Genomic DNA, 18,424 nt, shown 5'->3' on the forward strand with positions numbered 1-18,424 from the left:
GGTCCTTACTACAATCGATGTAATTTTTTAATTAAGTTTTGGCCACTGGTTAGCTGGCTCACTGGAAGGTTTGAAATATTTCCTTTACTTTCCACAAGCATCTCACATAAACTCAAGAGTGCAGGGACTCAACTGCATTCTCAGTAATGAAGAAGTGTTTTCTTTTTTATGCTGTCAGTGAGAATTTGATTTATTTTATAATTTGATACACATACATTGATTATAGTTGTAAAAATTAAACTTAAAATTAAGTTGTATAAGTCACACTGGTATAATGAACTGCAATTAAGTTTTATCACTAAATTAAAATTGGCTAACTGTGGAAATTAACAAGTTATTTTAAAAAATAATATGAATAAAAATTTGGGGTTTTTTTAACTATTTATGTTCCATTTAAAAACATGAAGTGGTTCCAGATTGTTATTTCACAGGAAAATAACATATATAATTATTGACCAGATTTTTCAATATTTATTAATATCTATTCTATCTACCTTAATCTATCCTTTGTAAGATTAAGCCTCGTAAATAAAATTTCTTGAAAATTTTATTTTAAACCAATTAGAATAGTACCATATTGCAGAAATATCTTTTCTTCCTTTTTATTAAATTCATTACTACTTACAGAGACTACTATCTTCCCCAAACCTAGACACACATATATTAAATAAAACTTCCCTAATAGTTTTCTATCTATAATGATGGTGCTTTATTATGTCATTATTTTATTTTTATTTTTTTAGAGAGGGGCAGAGGGGAAGAAGAGAGAGAGAATCCTAAGCAGGCTCCATACCCAGTATGGAGCCCAACATGGGACTTGATCTCATGACCTTGAGACCATAACATGAGCTGAAACCAAGGGTCAGATGCTTAACCAACTGACCCACCCATGTGCCCCTCATTATTTTTTTTTAATGCATATACTCACATAATTCAGCCTTATCTGCTACTTATTCATTCACTCACAAAGTAAATATTAACTGAGTGTCCACCAACAATTTGTAAAAAATTATGTGGAACAGAGCAGTTAAAACAAAACACAGCATCTCTTCTTAAGGAGTTTGCAATCCAGGAGGTGAGAGTAAGACATGTACACAGATATTAAAAGAAAGCAGTAAACAGTAGTTGTTGTTATAGATAGGGACAAAATCTTCGAGAGGTTCAGATAGGAGAGAGGCTCCAGGCAGGAAGTATCATGGGAGTTCTCACAAAATGGGACATATCTTAAATATGCATTAAAGTATAGGATTACAGATAGAGATTTAGGACATCTAACTGTGTTCCTTGGGGACCCACATCTCCCTAATTCTCAGTTCACCCCCAGTTCTTCTTCACGTTCATTACTATCAAGTTTCCATTGACCTACGCTTGTACAGTTCACCTTTCAAGTCTAAATACAAGGTTCATTGCATCTAATTATCTTAATTTCATCTGTTTTTTTCCAGCCAATATCCCAGGTTATAGCAACACTTCTGTAATAAAAAAGGATCATATTGAAGTACAATATGCAATGTGGCAATAATTTTGAATCTTAACTTTGTTTTTTAACTCCTTCTGGGAGTTATCTTTCCCTGGTTTCCCAAAACTGCAAATTTGGTAAACACACCTTTTACATATTCATCCAAAGGGATATTAGACACTCATCAAGGTGCTCAAACGTTAAGAAAACCACACTGTGTTTGAGAGGTGGGTGTGTACAAAGTGTGCTTAAGGATCTGTGTCAAAAATATCTTATTATGTATCCATCTATTAACTTATTTCTCTATCCAATAAATGTCTCTTGAGTACTTATTAGCTTTCAGATATTCTTATGACTCTTTCAGGATTGACAGACTCCCTACTCGCCATTCTAGTAGGAGGTGAAAATGAAATAGAGAAAATTGATCAAGCCACAAATGAATAAAGAAACTATATACACAAATAAAATTATTGTTATATACAATCATGTTACAAGTACTGTGGAGATAGCCAAAATAGGACAATGTGTAATCATGACATGTTGTTTATTTGAGAAGTGAGAGAAGCCCCCTTTGATGGAGTGACATTTCAGGAGGGATCTAAGTGACGAGAAGAAACAACCATACAGTGATGAACAGGAAGAGTGTTTAAGGCAGAGAGAAAACCCTACCATAGAAATGAACAACATTCCATACTGAAGAAAAAAGCATGGCTGGAGTGCAGAGATGAGGGGAGAGCGGCTCAAGAGGAGAACAGAGAGGTAAACAAAGAATATAGATTTTATCCTAATTGCAGTGGGAAGTCATTGGTGAGTTTTAGGTGGGTGAGAGACATGATATGAATTCTGTTTTAAAAGAATATTCTGGATCCTAAACACAATGGATTTTAAGGAAGTAAAAGTAAAAGTCAGAGAAACCATGTTGGACAGCCATAATCTAGGCAAGAGAGGATGATGATGGGTGGACTCAGAAAATATTGTACAGATTCGGGGCACCTGGCTGGCTCAGTGGGTTAAAGCGTCTGCCTCTGGCTCAGGTTATGATCCCAGGGTCCTGGGATTGAGCGCCACATAGAGTTCTCTGCTCAGCAGGGAGCCTGCTTCCTCCTCTCTCTCTGCCTGCCTCTCTGTCTACTTGTGATCTCTGTCTGTCAAATAAATAAACTCTTAAAAAAAATATTGTACAGATTGGCTTGACGGGACTTATTATGAACTGGATATGAGAGGAAGAGAGAGAGAGAACAATACTTTCTTAACTTAAACCAACTGAATGTGTTGAGGAAATTGATGTGGATTAACTGGATAGAAACAGCTCTGTGTGACAAATGATAAAGAGCTGTTCTTAGGACGCATTAAATTTGAGATGCTTATTAGAGATCAATAAGAAGTTTTAAAGTAGATATTTGGAAACAAGAGTTTGAAGTTCCAGGGCACAAGTCAGATCTGGAAATAAAGATCTGAATGCCTTTCACATACAGATGTTATTTAACACTATAGGATTAAAAAGTCAAACCTGGAGAGAAAGCATATCCTTAGAAGAGAAGAGGCTATAGGAGAATCTTCAGAAACTCCAATAATTAGATATTGAGCAGAGGAGAGATTAATCAAAGAAACTGAAAAGAAGCAGCCAGTCAAATAGGATGAAAACAAGGACAGTGTGATGTTTCCAAAGTCAAGAAAATAAGTGCTTCAAGAAGGAAGGATTAGTTCGTGATGATGAACAATGCTAAGAGGTAAGAAAAGAAGTGAAGATTGGATCCGACCACAGGGAAGTCATTTGCAACCTTAACATCAGGGAGTTAAGCACTAGGGAAAGGGATCTCAATGGGGATGGAGTTGAGTAGACTACTGGGAACAGGAGATGAAAGAATGGAAACAAGATCAGAGACAAAAATTTCAAGATGTCTTACTGTGAACAGGGCACAGAAAAGTGCAATGGTCTATGGAATCAAATAAGGATATTGTGATTGATGATAACAAAATGTATTTTTATTCATATAGGAATAATCTTGTATTAATAGAGAAATGTTACAGAACAAAGAACAGATAAACTATAGGAGCAAATTGTTGGACCTGATGAATTCCAGAGAGTAACAGAATAGTTCACCTCAAAAGTTAACTAGGGCTATGGTTATGGGCCAATTTTCTTCGAGTGCATACTTTTGTGCACATATAAACAGACTGATAATTGACAGAATTAAAAAAATACTTATGCCTATAGTATCTAATCTGCATGCCAAGGCCTTGTCTGCTCCTTTACAAACTCCTATCTTTACTACACTACCCAACAAGGGGAAGGGACTCTAATCTGCTTAGTTACATTCCAGGACGCTGACTCCGCCATATTTACCAGTGGGCAGAATCACTGGCTACCCAAAGGTCATACAGAAAGGTGTGATCCTCTCTTGGCTCCCTCCTTTTTTGTTACTGTGCTGGTAAGAGACCAAAGGCTTTAGTCCAATCCTCCCTCTCCCATTCTCCTCTCTTTTCCTGTCTTGCTTTCCTGATGGAAATCTTTCCTGCAGGGAGAGGGCTCTAGGCAACTCTTTTCTCCCCTTGACTCTCTTCTTCTCTCTCCTACACCGGCCCTAAGAAGTAGTTGGTAATCCCATGGCTTTTTTTCCATCAACGGAAACCTTGTTTGATTTCTCTCCAGCAAATCCTTTTTTTTTTTTTTCCCCTGAAGGTTAATAAATCCTAAAATTCAGATTTGGGCTTAAGACATAATAGGTCAATTTTTTCCTACTGGAAAATTTGATTAGGAAAAAATTCAAGAACTTTAGGTAATTTTGTGTAATTTTACCTTGGAAAAATATCAAATAATAATGACAAAATATTAGCTCCAAACTCCTTGCCACAAAATACTAATAAAGTTAGGGGCGCCTGGGTGGCTCAGTGGGTTTAAGCCTCTGCCTTGGCTCGGGTCATGATCCTGGGGTCCTGAGATCGAGTCCGGCATCGGGCTCCCTGCTCAGCAGGGGGCCTGCTTCCTCCTCTCTCTCTGCCTGCCTCTCTGCCTGCTTGTGATCTCTGTCTGTCAAATAGGTAAATAAATCTTAAAAAAAAAAAACTAATAAAGTTATCATGGGACACTTTGTCAGAATACTTAATCAAAATCAAGTTACAGTATGTATACCATGAACAAAAATCACAAACGATTCACTGCCTGGGTTCTGACAAAGGAGTCCCTGGGCAGTATACTAGGAAAAGAGCCCGTATTCTTCCTAGGAAGTTAGAAGATCTGAAGGAAAAAAGTTGTTGTCTTTACTCCCATAAACTTGAACTACTCTATAGAGAACAAGATTGGCCAATCCAGGATTTTCTCCCCGACTCAGATTCACTTGTTAACTAGTCACCACTTTGGGTGGAAGAGTCACTGCTTTCCTGTTTCCATGCTTGTCCACTTAGCCAAACCTTTGTTGTTCTCCCCATCTAACTCCCTCATTAAAACAAAAAACAAAACAAAAGAACAAAAAAAACCTCATATTTAAGTAACTTGGTAAAATTTCCCTGAGGTTTTGTAAAACCATTGATAAGTATCTGTGGACCCATGAGGACTTTATTTAGCTTAGTGGTGCATCTTTTATGAATAATTTTATAAATAAGTCATATTACATCATTTTCTCTATTAGGAAGTTTTACACAAGACTAGTTTATTGTATGCAAATTTCTTGAGATTTGGGGCTCCATCATAGTTCTGTCTGATTTCCCCTAGACTCTGCACATACAAAATTTCTATTTATTGTTTGAAAGAGATTGTGTAGATCATACATACCGAAAGCCCCCAAAGAGGAAAATAATTGACACCCCATACTTAAAAGAGTTCCATTTATATATTCAAGTTTGCCAATGCGGGCATTTGAATAACCTTTTATTTTTATTTATTTTATTTTTTTTACACAATCTCCAGTTCTTTCCTTCCTTTATCATGACTTTCTGCCCTCCAGCCCAGGTGTTGGCTATTTCAGTGATTAGATCAAAGATGACCTTTTTGTGTGAAGACAGAGGTAAAGAAAATACTTATTAAAAGTCTCTGCCTTTTGTATGTCATCAGTTAAGAGTTTTCCTTTCCCATCTGATAAAGGAACAATGTTCCTTTATCATTTTCCCGAGTTTTAATGTATTTAAAAGAAAAGAATGCAGTGTTCATTTTTTTCTTTGTTCTTTCTTTATCTCATTTCTTTCATTTTATTTTGTTGTAGTTGTTGCTTTTCTATGACTTAAACATGCAATTCAGGTTCTAATTGCAATTTTTTTGGCCAAATAATCTACCTTCCATTTTTGTAGCCTTCATTACTTATATTTTTAAAGCATTTTATTTATCCATGTGACATCTCTTTTCCTCTGGTATTCCTGAATACCAGATTCATCAATCTGGTATTGATGAAATGTACACAAAAATGGACACAAAAGTATCCATTATTACGGCACTGGTAGAAGTGCCTTGTGAAATCTAGACTACTCTTCATCAGATCCCTTTAAGTGACAGTTTGAAATTAAAAGAGAAAAAAGTGTCCTGGTACTTCAACGGAGGCTTAAGAAACAGACAGAAAGGAACATAAAATTAAAAATGGACTTAGAAGGCAAGGTCTGTCAAAAAGAGGTAAAAATGGTTTCTAGGGGTACCTGATAAAAAGGAATGTTGTGAAATATGAATGAGAGTTCATGAATGGTTGGCTGAACTGAGGAGGTGAAAACCAAAGTATGTGTTTCCTTGACCTTCTGCAGGTCCTTTGCTTCCATGTTAAGCAGACAAAAAAAGATCCACAAAGATTATACAGTAAGAATAGAAGATCCAGACAATTGGCCAAGGAGGAGTCTTCTGTCCATCGAGACAGTAATGGACTTCTTGTTTCCCTAAGGCTTAAAGAGGAAGATGGTGAAATTTAACACCATGCTAGTCAGAACACTTAGTGACCTTACGTATATGAAGGGGGAGATGATCTATGGATTTTGAGTATCATTCATACCTGGAACATTTTTCTACCATTTTCTACTGCATTTTCTGAAGTTTCTTCTTTATTTACATGTTTTCAGTTACATTCTATTCTGATCATTATCATCAACCTTATCTTTCTTCCAGTTATAATTCCTAGTATGTCACACTCCTAATGGATAAAATTTAGAAGAGCTTTCTTTTCCTACTTTCTTTCTCCTCTTTATACATCACAATATTATCTCCAACACAATTCAACAATATGTTTGGTAACTTGCAAAGTTCATTGTCCTTCAAGAAAATGTTCAAGGAGAATTTTCCATTAGTGTTAGGCATACACAGATACAAACCTATTTAAATTAACCTTAGAACTCATAGTGAACATTGTACTCTAGTATCTCAATCATAGTTATTCTGCCCTTTGGATATCTGTGTATCAAGATTTCCATCTACGTATAAAGCTCAGTACACATGTATGATTACTATTATCATTATTATTATTACTAGTTGTAGTAGTAGTACTAGTAATTTTACTAGCTAGTTGCATCTATTTTTTCTACCTTTTATTGAGTATGTTTTAAATCTTCAGAAAGTTACAATACTTACATAATAAATGCCCACACATCATTCACCTAGAATTACAAACTGCTAACATTTTTCCACATGTGTTTTATGTCTCTTTCTCAGTAATAAAAATATCACTGTTATCATTTTGCTAAACCTTTTGAAGTAAGTTGCAAGCTTTATGGCCCTTTATTCTAAGTACTCAGTATGTATTGTAAGAACAAGGACATTCTCATATGCAACCATTGTACATTTCACTAATTAAGGATAATTAATGTTGGTAGACATAACTATGTAATATATAGTCAATTTTCTAATATATAGTCAATTATATAACTATGTAATATATAGTCAAATTTTGCCGGTTATCCTAATAATGTCCTTTATAGCACCTTCTTTCTACAGTTAACAGTCTAATCCAGCATCATATTCTATTCTTATGTAAGAGTATCACCTTTCTTTTTTTTCACAGCATATACAAATTATCTATATTTTAATTTCATATCTCCAGCCATAACTCCATAACTTAATATTCCTGTTCATTTACAAATTTCCTGAATTTGAAATCACATAACCATTTGAGGGGTCTATATCCTGGTCTGTTTTCCTTTATTGCCTTCTGATGGCTCTAAAGAGCCTATGCCTTTTGATAGATAACCTCTGTAACCCAACTTAACCATTTAATCTGGTTTTCTTCCCCTAAATTTACAAACTCTTCCTAAAGTTCCCTTCTGTTCTTGGATGTGGGCAGTAAAATTACCTCTGCATTATTACTAGGAAAGTATACAGATCCACATCATTGAGTCCATCATTACCTGAAAGTACCAATCCTTGGCAAATTCAACTCTTTGGACGTTGGAGAGACTATTAGTCTGTTTCCTATCTCCATCTCCTTGCCGTAAACCTTGTTTGACCAGCTCCGCATATACCTTGACAATATCGCCATGGTGTGTGGACATAGGCTCACACACAGAAAGAACCAACAGTATTAAATAGAGGCTTAACACTTCTGGGATTTTAGGAAGCTCTATCTAACATCTTGAATTCCAGGGCTCCATGACTTGCAAAATATATACGTGCACAACGTCTTACGTTATCCTCTCATGATGTGGTTTCACATCATAAAATAAGTTCCATTATTCCCCCCCGTTATACCATGCCAGTTCTGCCCTTGATTTACTTTGCACTATTGTTTTAAGGAGTTCTCTTCAGTAATTTGCTGGTGGTCCACCTAAAAGGTGGACCAAAACTTTGAATGAGTACACAGATTTCCTCTCACTTGTCACCACAAATTTCAACATATTACTGTAAGTTATTTCTCTGAAAGTCTTAAGCAAATTGATTGCCACTGATAAAATCGCCAAAGAAAATGTGTAATATTCACTACTGCAATCCTAAACACATATAGACATACTATCATAAGTGCATATTTATTATTTTAATATCTATTCATATACTTCAGTGAAGTTTTCTAAAATTACAATCCCATGATATCATGTTCACTTTCCCTATAGCTACACACTGGGGTAATTTAGACAAGCCACACAGCACAGGTCCTTTCCAGAAAGAAAGGAACTCTTGGCTTATTGGATAGAAATGTTACAAATTATCCATCCAAAGTACAGATCATAAACTTGACCCCCTTTTTAGATTTTTATTAGTACTGAAATAATTGATACTGACAGAACAAAGAGAGGATTCTTACAACCATAAAAATCACTTTGCTGCTACCAATATAACTGAATCCTACCTCTAATGGATTATGTGGCCAGGCCAGCCTCATAATAACATTTAGTAACTACCTCTGTCCATATGCTGGTGTTCAATGGCCAAAGGCCCCATTTAATTAAGAAGATGGATTTATATGTGCTAATAATTCAGGTTATAGCTTTGAAAGCCTAGTATTATTCAAGCAAAAGAAAAAAATCTTTTTAGCCTAACTACTTTTTTTCTTACTAAGTATACTTCCCATTTCTTTAAGACATCTGATTTAAAGTATAGTTATAATATCAGATATGCTTTAAATGTATGAAAGCATAATATTATTTAGCACATGTTTATAAAATTCACATCAGGATAACTGTCTTCAATTTTAAACCAGACTCTCTTAACAAAGAGGGATTATTAATCTTGTGAAAACCTGATGTTGAGATAAATCTACTTATCAGACACAGACATGGAAAAACATAGCCAGTTTAACTTAGGAGCAAAGTTATCTAGAAATAACTTAATGGGCCCCATCATATGTGGTTTTATATATTTTATTATTTGCTCTGGTCATAAATCATGACAAGTATACCCCTGGCTAAAACATCTTCTGGGAATAAAGCTCTTTCATTGCAAAGTTAATGTTAAAACGTACTTTGTAAATCAAATGAAACAAAACCACTGAGATTCAGAGCCATGAACTTCAAAAAGTTCCTAGGTCAAAACCACACATTGCCTCAAGCTAAACAAAGATAATAATAGAAGTGACCAGTCCCAGACAATGGAGAGATGTATTTTTGTGGAGCAGCTATTATCCACCAGGCATTTTGAAGATCCCAGCCAACACAACAGCACGCTAGACAGTTCTACTCAACTTCCCACTCCTGAAGTGACCACTCCCTTCATCTAAGACGCTTCTGGCATCTCCAGTTCTCTTACCTCTACCTATCCCTCTTTAACTCTTTCTCTCTCTCTACTACCAGAACATAAGAAGATCTGACTTCAGTCATTTACAGCCTCTTGACTGACCTACTCATACAGACATATTGAAATTAGATAGGAAATGTTCATCCAGCATTTATGATCTAAATTTTTTGTCTCTATTAATGGAATAAAAATAAAGGGTCCATTCAGCTGAAGCTAGATGAAGACCATTCCTGGAATTGTGGGTAATAAGAATTATTTGCTGACAATTGCTTCTTCCAGAATCCAGAGCTGTGGCCCAAGATCCCGCAGCACGCCTCCTTCCTCCAGAAATATTTCCTTCCTTCCCAGAACACAAGTCAAGTCCACACCCCACTTACTCTCATATTAGCCAACCCCGCTTTTCTCTCCCCCACGTTAACGTTTATGGACACCAGCAATAACAACTTGGAAAAGAGAAAGAGGATGTATGCATTCCACATTTTTCTAGATATGACAAAATACAGTCATTTTGCAGTGGGAGTTTAGAGAAAAAGAACTGGGGAGTAAAAGAGTTAACATAGTCTTCCATGTCATAATAAAATGAATAAATTTATTCAGAAATAAAATAAAGGAAGAAAACACTGTGCTTGTCTCACTTGCTTTGTACTTAAAGTCAAGCATCAATATTTCAATTTAATTTCTGAATGCCTATAGCACCCACATTAGCCTGATTAGGCTCAGAGTGGTGCGAGAATATGGACCAGGAGATTAAAATCCCAGGGCCTTAGATTAATTTATACAGTTTTAATAGGAAATACTAGCAACCACAGCAATTACATTTCATCTCCTTAAAAAAATTATCCTTATTGTATGTTTATCCAACTTCCCCACTTTATATTTAATATAAAAATATTCTCAGTATGGGGCACCTGGGTGACTCAGTCAGTGAAGCGCCTGGCTCTTGATTTTGACTGGGCTCATGATCTCAGAGTCATGAGATTGAACCCTACATCAGGCTCTGTGCTGGACATGGAGCCTGCTTAAGATTCCCTTCCTCCCTCTCCCTCTGACCACCGCATACCCCCACTCACACATGTGCATGCTCTCTCTCTCTCTCAAATAAATAAATAAAAATTGAAAAAATATATTCTTAGTATGATGTCTATCTAACTTATCTTTCATGCAGAGATTTAATATCTCTTCATAGTCTCTTTAATAAAGAGTTATTTGTGGAAACTATACAAATGGTTCTCTTGAAAGATGTGTCTCTAGTGATTCCTCAGTCAGTGTCTAGAAATCTTTGTTTCTAGATCTCTCACTACCTACCAAGAAAACTACCCTAGATTATAGGTAGGAAGTCTAAGGGAGGTAACTCTGTGTTGTACAGCTTGCCCGCTGATCAAATTATGCAAAGCGCCATAACATCCACACACCATTAAAAGGCAAGTGACATCAATTCAGTGTTTTCCCAAGTCAGTATGTCATTCTACATTCAAAATTAGCATGGACATTTATTTTTGAGATATTATAGTATCATTTGGGTATCTAATGGGATGCTTGGATTTTAACCACTAATCAACCAATACGACTGGATTAACTAAATGGTAAATTTATAAAGATGATGTCAGTCTTATACCTCTGCATTAACAGAGGCTAAATTAATTGCCAGGGTATTAGAAATCATCAATCATCTTGAAAAACTCTGAGTATTCCAAGCAGCATGGTAAACTAAAGGAACGGAGCAGTTAAATCAAGTTGTCTACATTTAAAAGTGTCTACATTTTTAAGCCCATACAGCTGAGTAAAGTGTTTGTGGCTAGGTACATAAGTCTTTCTCCTGGGAGAACCACTCTGAATGGACTAAAAGATAAATCATTTTTTTCCCCACCTTTAAAAAGCAATATGGTGGGGGGCACCTGGGTGGTTCAGTGGGTTAAGCCTCTGCCTTCGGCTCAGGTCAGGATCTCAGGGTCCTGGGATCGAGTCCCACTTCAGGCTCTCTGATCAGCGGGGAGCCTGCTTCTCCCCCTCTCTCTCTGCCTGCCTCTCTGCCTACTTGTGATCTCTCCCTGTCAAATAAATAAATAAAATCTTTAAAAAAAAAAAAAGCAATGGGTTGACTCTGGGCCTTCTCCCCACTCTATTTGCTTAATAAACAACAACTAAAACACCAGAAGCTAACTCCTGCATGTTGGTCTTACTAGATGGATATCTGAAAATGCTTTCCCATGGCAAAGAGAATCCTTTTTAAACCCAAATTCCATTACTTACATTGGTCACTTCTACAAACTACTTTGGAGATTATGCATTACATTTGATCACTTATTTTAAATATTGAAATTGAATATCTGATGATGAAATTTACTCTATTCTTCAATTTGTTACCCTAAGAGAGGTTTACCAACCACTGGAAGGAATTTTATCTGATTCCAGCAAACACATTCTGAGCAATTCAGGTGTGGGATTTCTAGTCCTCAAATCTAAAGCCCTGTCTTTGATATCACCATTTGAAAATCAAACAAGATTTCTCACATTAGCCATGGGAAGAGCAGGCTTGCAAATTGAAAGACCAATGATCTGCCATTCAGCTACTACTGGATCTAAAATTACTGTATATTAGTTTTATCCTGTGAGTTATGAGAACCCCATAGCTCACACTGAAAACATGCCAAATACCCTAATGCCTAATAAATAGGAAAGGGCAGGCCAGGGCCCTCTACATCCCCACTCATAAACTAGGTTGGGCTCATCAGAGTGAGTACAAAAGGAGTTTGAAAAGCTGAGAGTAAGCTGAGATAACAGGGTCCAGGACAGAAAAATTCAATGCGGAAATGAGGTGGAAGGAGAAGGAGCCAAAGTGGGGGAAAAAAAAAAAAAAAAAAAAAAAAGGAAGGACTAAATGGGAGTCCAATAAGAGCAGTAATGATCAGTGCCCTCAAGGCCAAAGACCAAGGCTGTGAGACATCAAACCTTCAGAGTTAAAGCCAGCTTCTGAGAAGGCACTATACAATAAATGGATTGCAGCTGGATATTGTTGTTGCTTAAGTAAACATAAAATAATTTATTTTTATAATTTGTAGAGGATTTTATAATTTTTATATTTTTATTTTTATATATTTATTTATATTTTATAATTTTATAATTTATAATTTGTTGATGATTTTATATGATTATATATATTTTTATATTTTAAATATAAATATATTTATTTATATTTTTATATTTTATAATTTATAATTTGTTGAGGATTTTATATGAGGATCTCACACTTGCATTGGCCAATGGAACACATTGTTGTTAAGCCTGTAAAATCAAGTATCCACGTCTTTGGTACTCTTGCATCATGGATATATATGTAGACTTACCAAAACACTCACACTTTCTACATTTGATTATATTTTAGTTTGGAGGTTAAAACTTCAGGCATTTTAGTTACAGTGAAATAGGGCTTTCCAATCTCTTTAAGGGACTCTGACACTTTAGTTGAATTTAAGATCTTTACTAATTTGTACTCAAGATGAGTACATATAAAATTTCCCTGAACCTCTTTCTTTTCCCTGAACTTTTCTTCCTGATTATAATTTAAATAAAATGTCCCATAATTAATTTTCAGAATATAAATGTCTCACTCCTACTTACCATGAATCATTTTTTAATTGCCCTATTTCTTGACCTAGTAATTATTGCTTGTCTGAATTACATTAGTTCTCCCCTCCCCCAATCAACAAATCTGGACAATATGCCGTAACATTATAAAAATTTACAAGTGTATCCTACAAACCAAAATGGAAAGTTATTTTTTTATAAATACACTCAATTATTATTTTATGGATGCCTTTATCTAGCAACCATCTATTCAACCCTGGAATAAGAAAGCTTCAAATGAGTTGTACATATGGGAAATAGTGTTCCCATACCACACATACCAAGAAGATTGTCTTAGTAAAAGGTAGTTCATACATATCAGTAAATAAATATATTTTCAGTGTCCCCAACTTTTGAATAAACAGTATACAAATAAAAATCTTCATTTAGTACCAGAATTCTGGAGTCAAGCTAAAACCAGCATACAATTGGTACTGATTTTGCCTACAACACACCCTTCTCTCTTTTTTTTTTTTCCAAAAAAAAAAAAAAAAGATGATTTTAACTTAATTTTCCACAACACACAAGTGGACAAGACAGGCTGTAAAGCACACACTGATAAATACCTATCTATCAATTATATAAACTAATTTTGAGGAAATTAGAGAAAGGAAAATTGATTTTGGACAATGGATCTTCCTCCTTCCTTACTCTCAAAGCAGAGGGCCCACACAGCTCCTTAGAATTCCCTATGTCCTGTCTTCACCAAAGCTATCTGGCTTTTCCACTCCTTTGCAAATGGCTTTTACTATTGTACCCTCCACCAAATATTAGCACATGGCCTCATGGCAAGAGGAAGCACGTCAGGGTAGAAACACAGTGGCACTGGGAGTTAGAACTGGGTTTGTATCTCAGGCATGCTCTTTATTCCTCTGAGTCTAACCTGGAGTGTCATTGTGAAGGCAATATGAGATAACCTAAATTAAAGCATGTATCACAATACTACAATCGGCACCCAAAAATACCTACGATCATCATTCCTTCCTTCATTGAAAAAAATAAACATGAAGCTCAAAAAGCCCTGTTATATAAAATATTTTAAAATCAAATAATTTAGCCATCCTTCCACCTTAGAGCAACTGTACCAAACGATCTTTTCAAAGGCACTCTTGGTGATGTGGCCACACACAATGGACGAATTAACATGTTTTCTATGTATTTGTCAAGTCAAAGAAACACACATACATAAAAGACACTACTGGGGCGCCTGGGTGGCTCAATGGGTTAAAGCCTCTGCCTTCCGCTCAGGTCATGATCCCAGGGTCCTGGGATCGAGCCCCACATCGGGCTCTCTGCTCAGCAGGGAGCCTGCTTCTCCCTCTCTCTCTCTCTGCCTGCCTCTCTGCTTACTTGTGATCTCTGTCTGTCAAATAAATAAATAAAATCTTTAAAAAAAAAGAAAAAAAATAATAAAAAAATAATAAAAGACACTACTAGCATCATAGATGAAATGAATAATAATTTAAATAACAACTTAAAATTTTATCAAAGACTTAAATACATACTAAGAGATAGTTCAGTGGACATGTAATATCCAAGAAGCCTGAGTCTCAAAGTCCTCAAACATATAAATCAAACTGAAGATACACATTCAACCTTGACACTTCCACAAATCCCTTGACAAAGCATACAAGCAAAAAAAATATCAACCAAGAGTTCCTTCACCATGGGAGGTGTCTCAGCACCTTCCAAAGCTCTAAACAGAGCTGCTCAATTTGGAAATATTGTCGGATAATAAAATCAGCAGTTACACCAGAAGAAAACAAAGCAAAACAAAACTTTCATTTGTGACTCCAGACCTAGGGTCATTCTCCTGAGCCCAGGAAACTCTATACCAAAATTCTGGGATTCAATCAATAAAATGTATCAAATTTGAGCTTCATGGCACAAGATGCCAATATTATAAGTAGGTTAACGAAAAGAGCTACCTTCCACATTGGGACAGTCTTCCCCCACATTGATTCACTCATAGAGGAAAACCCTTTTGAGGAAAAACAAAAAACAAAAAACCGTGTTTTACTTACATAGCTTGCTTTCTCCACCTTCCAAGAGTCTAGCAGTATGATACAAACAGGCATTTAAATAACATCAGTAAAATTAAAATAAATGAACATAATAAACAGAATGTGACAAAAACCTAAGCATGATAAAACAGAGTTGTTCTAGATGAAAAGAAGAGCTTGTTATCATCACAGCATCTCGGTATCACTAATAGTAATAACCCTCCAGGGCATTATAACTTCCCAGCCGGTATCAGACATAACACAAATTCAATACAATCAGTTAGATGTAAAATACAGACTTAGTAGCACCAATATAAAGATCAGTCAAGCCAGATCCAGTATAACTATTGCTACTCCACAATATTACACAACCTAAGATAGAGAAAAGATTTTGGTCAGGCAAATTCTACCTTTACCTAAATAAAAGTCAAATATGATTTTACTTCTAGATGCCCTGGAAGTTATAATTGAGTCTCAGCTCTAAGCTACACTAAACTGGCAAAGCCAAAAATTCTCCTCCTATACTCTACAACATACTGCAGGGCTTCCATGATATTATACCCACACATTCATATATGCAGAATAGATTATAGCCAAGCTTGCAGTTTCTATAAAGCATTATTATGAAAAGTTCATTTTCAGAAACAATTTATGTAACTATAAGAGTTGACATAATCTCCATATGTTTTTCTTATTAACATAGTATTTGTCTTCTCTCTGTCAAACCCTGAGGCAACCCAGGCTGTCTGGGAAGGTATAGGAAAAGGAACATAAATGGCAGATGACACACAGGAGAAGGACCTATGGGGGTGGACATGGCTCCGTCCCATGGCGAAGAGGATGAGAAAGGCCACCACCATCAGGCACAAGAGCCCCATGGTGACCAAGAGGGCAAAGCCCAAAATGGTGTAGGGGAAGAGCAATTGCTCCAGAGAGGGGTTCCTGCCATAACCAATGATGAGTTTCCCAAACACAGCCCCAGAGCCAACCATCCCTACCATGGCAGCCCCAGACCCAGCGCACTAGGCTGCTGGGTCCATGTCCCGTGAAATGGCGCTGGTTCAGAAGCCACAGTTAGGAATCAGTGAGGTCAGGAGACGAGGGGCTGCCAAGCTGCTGAGGTTCTCCTCTGTCAGCATCTCCAGTGGTTTAGCTCCACTGCAGACAGTGATCAGCTCAACAGCTGAGATGCTCTCCTGACCAGCAAGGGGTTGGAGACAAACTTGGCGCAGACGGACATTTTCAGGAGATGGGGGTGGGCTTTGGCAGCAGAGGTGCTCCCAGGGCAGAGAAGACAGAGAGCTGCTGTAATCTATATTTTTAAGAGTTTTATTTATTTATTTATTTGATAGACAGAGATCACAAGTAGGCAGAGAGGCAGGCGGGGGGCGGGGAGGGGGGAAGCAGGCTCCCTGTCGAGCACAGAGCCCCATGCGGGGCTCGATCCCAGGACTCTCGGATCATGACCTGAGCAGAAGGCAGAGGTTTAACCCACTGAGCCACCAAGGCATCCCTGTAATCTACATTTTTAAATGACACTAATTACTGATCTTATTTATTGATGTTGACAGAGATCAATATATGGCCAACACATTTACATAGCAAACTATGAACACTTGAAGATCTCAAGAAATGGTCGAGTTATTTTACAAGTCCTGTATTATAACTAATACAGAACTCCATGTCACTATCTAGCACCTCGATATGGAAAAACAATTAATTATTTGGTATGGAGATTAAAAATCCTCTGTTCATTAGGAAAACATCAGCCTGATCGAGTAGTTCAAGCAATCAGAGTTTCGACTGATTCTGCCGAGAGTTTCCTGTATGAAGACAGAACACAGCCATGCGCGGAAATGAAATGCACCTAAATGCCAAGACCCGGCCAGAATAAGGTCGCTCTACAGTTGCTTTTGTTCTCTGCTGGGTGGGAAGGGCTCAAAGCCGAATAAAGCACACATGTGCTCTTAGAAGAGGCTGTGGAATTTCCATTGCTTATCACTGCGATCTAGCTCTTTTGTTTGCATTTTAATCAGCTCAGATGAATCAGTTGAGAATACACTTCAAAATACAGATGAAAATTGTGCAATAACCCATATTTTAAGAAAACTTGATTCGGTTTGTCTGCGTTTTATGACAATGGGCGAGAGATCAGAAATCATTAGAAATAGCTTGTTCAATTGCAATACAGAGGGTGGGTTTATCTGATAATGATAGGAGCTGGACTCCACGGTTTCTCAGACAGAAGCTCTCCTACCTGGAGAGGAGGGTGTTACTCTATATTCCTGAGCTCCAGCCAGAGCTTCCGGGTTAGGAGGTCTGAGGTGGAGCCCACGGATTTGTTTTACTAACCGCCTTCCAGGTGCTGCTGATGGCTTTGGTCCTTGAACCAACCACACTTCAAGGAACACCGCTATATACTGTCCCTCGCTCTGGGATTGGCTGCCTCTGAATTCCAGGATTCCCCACCGTAATCCAGCTCAGGCCACAGGTGAGTCACATGAACAACCCCAGCAACAGTTTGCCAATATGCATTAAAAATTAATCTTGAAATACTTCAGCCATACAGTTACGAAACCGACCCCCCAAATGCTGATTTGCTAGCTCTAGTGTTGTGACACACTAGATTATCTCCAATTATCTCCAGGGGTGATGTAAGAGTTTCACAAAATTACTTTGACTCCATTTTAATTGAATGAGGCTCACATCTGGAAAATGAATGCAAAATTTGTTGGTTAAAGTGAAAGTAAAGAACAGCTGAATCCATTAACTCTGCTCTTATAACCTAAAGCTCTTTGCTTAATTTTGTTAAATTCATTGAGGATTTTGCTTTTAACTTGGACCTTGGGCCTCATTCTAACGGAGCAGTAAAATGCTGTGGTCAAGTTGCGAACTATTTATGGAAGGGTAATTACAAATATGCAAAGGCTCGGATGAACCCAGTAACAGGCAGAGGCACCACCACTCCACGGGTAAAGAGACAGATGACTTACACGTCCTTCCTTTCACTAACATCTTAGCTCCAAAATGAGTTATTGAGAACTAAAATGATAGTCCTTAAAAACTGATGATTTATCTCGCCAAGCGAATGGTAATGATCTTTTAAAAGAATACTTTTTTCCCAAGTGGCAGAAAATCGCTCTAGAAACAAACATGAAACATAATCCCCAAGTCTTTGGCAGGGGGACTTACTCTAAATGTATGAGA

General features: G+C 36.9%; 1 protein-coding gene and 1 pseudogene across 3 annotated transcripts in view; both read right to left on the bottom strand.

Annotated features, from left to right (window-relative positions):
• The window catches only part of ZFPM2 (zinc finger protein, FOG family member 2), a 458,582-nt gene that overhangs the window by 400,492 nt on the left and 39,666 nt on the right, over window positions 1-18,424 (bottom strand). The window lies entirely within an intron of this gene.
• On the bottom strand, window positions 8,151-16,457 carry LOC123946255 (annotated as a pseudogene).

Source organism: Meles meles, chromosome 1 (assembly GCF_922984935.1).
Source record: "Meles meles chromosome 1, mMelMel3.1 paternal haplotype, whole genome shotgun sequence".
Lineage (NCBI taxonomy): Eukaryota > Metazoa > Chordata > Mammalia > Carnivora > Mustelidae > Meles > Meles meles.